At 43.9% G+C, this 3,350-nt stretch overlaps 1 pseudogene; it reads right to left on the bottom strand.

Annotated features, from left to right (window-relative positions):
- Window positions 1-1,467: 1,467 nt before the first annotated feature.
- On the bottom strand, window positions 1,468-2,941 carry LOC138159173 (transgelin-2 pseudogene; annotated as a pseudogene).
- Window positions 2,942-3,350: the final 409 nt, after the last annotated feature.

The raw sequence follows: 3,350 nt of genomic DNA, 5'->3' as shown, positions 1-3,350 counted from the left end.
AGAAATGTGTATATGTGTGTATGTATATAAATATATGTATGTGTATGTGTGTATATGTATACATACACATATATCTATATAGGAGGGTATATGGGCATATAAATACATATGTGAGTGTGTATATATATATGTCTACAGGTACACATAGACAGAGGGCACAGAACCAATTGAATAGGAAGGGATGATACTTAAAACATGAAATTAAGAGGTGAGAGAGGAATATAATGAGAGGAGATGGGGAGAGACAGAATGGGGTAAATTATCTCATATAGCAGCGGCAAGGGAAAATGGTTACAATGGAGGTGAAGAACAGGAAGGCAAAAGGGAATGAGTCAACCTTATTCACATTGAATTTGGCTTAGGAAGGGAATGACATACATGCTAAATAGGTTATCTAACCCTACAGGAGAGTAAAGGGGAAGGGGAAGAGAGGGGGATAATGGAAGGGAGGGCAGGCTGGGGGGAAGGGAAGTTGGAAACACCCACTTTTGAAAAGGGAAAGGTTCAAAATAAAGAATAGAACAAGTGGGAGTGGGGTAGGATAGAGGGAAATATAGTCAGTCCTCCACAATATATCCACTATGGAAATGTTTTGCGTAACTACTCATGTACAACCTCTATTGAATTGCTTATCTTCCCAGTGAAGGTGGGTGACAAAGGATAAAGGGAAAGAATTTGGAATCCAAACTTTTAAAATCAAATGTTTAAAAATATATATGCATATTATCATTTTACATGGAACTGGAAAATGAGATATACAGGCACTGGGACATAGAGATCCACTGTGCCCTACTGGAAAGTTGAAGGGGGTATGGGGGAAGTTATGGGAGAGATCAGATTGGGGGAGGGGATATTTAGTGGGAACGCTGCTTTGGGGTGGTGGGTAGGGAAAATTGGGGAGAAAATTTGTAACTCAAAATCTTGTGTAAATGAATGATATAAACTAAAAAATAAAAAGCGAAAAAAAAATAAAGCAGCAGTCATCAAAACTACTTGGTACTGGCTGAGGAATAGTGGAGCAGTGGATCAATGGAATAGATTGGGTACACAAGACTCATCAGTCAATGACTATAATAATCTACTCTTTGATAAACCCAAAAGGAAGAAAAATGGGTAAGAATTCAAGGATAGGGGGCAGCCAGGTGGCTCAGCGAGTAAGAGTACCGGCTCCAGTGTTGGGACGACTTGGAGATCGAATCCCAGGCTCAGACACTCAGCACCACAACCAGAAATAACTGGCCGTGTAACCTTGAGCAAGTTACTTAACCCCGATTGCTTAAAAAAAAAAAGAATTCAAGGATAAAAGACCTTTCTTAGGAATATGGATAAAGGGTGGTACCCAAATTCAGAACAAAGATTACCTTTCATCTGGTTATGAATATTGCTTATTCCACTTCCTAAAGGGATTGGGCATAGATTAACATAGGATTAACATAGATATTGATATCAATTGCAAGAAGGGGAATGTTTTTTATTCTTTTTTTTTTTTTTACAAAGATTGGGAATCTTTATTCAGATCAGCAATTCACATTCCTCAAGTCTCAGACTTTGGGTGGGCCTTTTGTGGAAGAGGGAAAGGACAGAGGAGAGAAGACAAGGCAAGGCCAACCCACCTCCCTCAACATCCCCTTCACCCCCTAAACCTATCTCAGGCCCCTGGATAAAGAAAGGAATAGGAGAAAGGGAATGACAAGAAGGGAGGGACAGAGGGAAAAAGAGGCCCCTGCCAAGGAAAAGCCTACCCAGATGTGTGGCTTTCAAAGTCCAGCTGTGGCCAGGACAGCAGCCACCATAGGCCCCTCCCTATAAATTAAATCCCCACAGTAGCAAGGCTGGGGGTGGAGGGAGCAGGAAGAACAACCTTGTAGAAGAGAAATTGGTCCCATGTCAGCTCCTTTCAAGGCAGTGACCTGAACCCTGGCCTAAAGAATGGCTATATGGGTGCAAAATTCCCAAATGAGAGGACAAACCAGGGTGGGAGAATGAACAGGAATGTTGAAGGGGTCAGTACTCCCCAGTCTTGGTTCAGGAGAAGGGAGGATGGGGGGGGGGGGTTGGTACAGTTTTGCTGATTTGGGGGACAGGAAGTATATTATAGTAAATTCAAGGTGAGAAGGCATTGCTCAGCACCTGTAGCCACAACAGGAGAAGCAGTGCCACCAGTGGATAGGAGTAGGCAGGGAAGAGGAAGAGCTGGAACAGAAGGAGCTTGAGAGTTCCACGGGCTTCCTAGGAATATCACTGCTAGAAATATATTAACCATTCAAGGGAGAGTGAGGAAGAGTGGTGATCAGAGGATCTGGGTGGCATCCCATATCCAGTCATGCCTGACTGAGAGGCCCCACGGTTGGTGCCCATCTGCAGCCCGATGACATTCTTGCCCTCCTGCAGTTGGTTATCTGTGAAATTTCAGGGATTCTCCTTGTATTTCTTAGGGAACCAGTTAGGATCTCCAGAGAATAACCCATCACCCCAAGCCACTGTCAGCCCACCCAGGCTCATCAGTGTCTGCTGCACACATGCCGTATTCTTTCCTTCCCAGAGGTCCACAGTTTAGAAGATATCAGTGGCATGGATGCCGTAGCACTCTGCCGTCTGTAGGAACTGAGAAATCTGTTCCATTTGTTTGAGGGCCATGGCTGAAGCCTGGATCTTCTTTACTGGGGCCTGGCCTTCAGGGTATAGCCCATTGATGAGCTCACACAGCACCATGCCATCTTTGAGCCAGTTTTGGAAATTCTTTCACCCAGGCTAGGGCTGCCCTATATCCCTGCGGCACTGTGTGGTAATCCACTGAATGAGAATCTGCTCCAGATCAGCATAATACTGCTTCTCAATTTTCTGCTGTACCTCCCGGCTCAGTCTGTAAACAGGTCCCCTGTTGGTCATTCTGAGATGATAATGCAGGTATCTTTACCTCGAGGGGGTGGATGGAGAGGGTAATGGGCTGGGGCACAGCTTGCAGTGAGTGGCCATCTTTTTGATTCTTGAGGGGAGTGATTGAAGGGGAATGAAGGAAAGAAGTGAGAAGTGACTGTTCAGGAATATTAATCCCATAATATATTTCAACATATTATGATCCTTTCCTTATTCAAAATTACTATCCATGTTATCTCAAATCATCTTGGGAGAATTAGCAAATCTCCCAACTCCAAATCCAGCTATTCTCTTACTGCCTTTTCATGGCTGAATAAGGCATAGTCCTCTGACTTCAGGAAGCACACTTGTTTCTTCATCTGAGGGCAAGGAATAGGGTGGAGGGAGAAGGTGTTGCATTGTATCTCTGTAGAAGAAAGAGTGTGTCAGAAATACTGACCTCTTCCACCAAACCCAAATAGTAAAGTTATAAG

The sequence above is a fragment of the Petaurus breviceps genome, unplaced genomic scaffold (genome assembly GCF_028583685.1).
Source record: "Petaurus breviceps papuanus isolate PSGF00001 unplaced genomic scaffold, PetGlider_PUasm1.0 175, whole genome shotgun sequence".
Lineage (NCBI taxonomy): Eukaryota > Metazoa > Chordata > Mammalia > Diprotodontia > Petauridae > Petaurus > Petaurus breviceps.
This window is presented reverse-complemented; position numbering and strand designations above follow the sequence as displayed.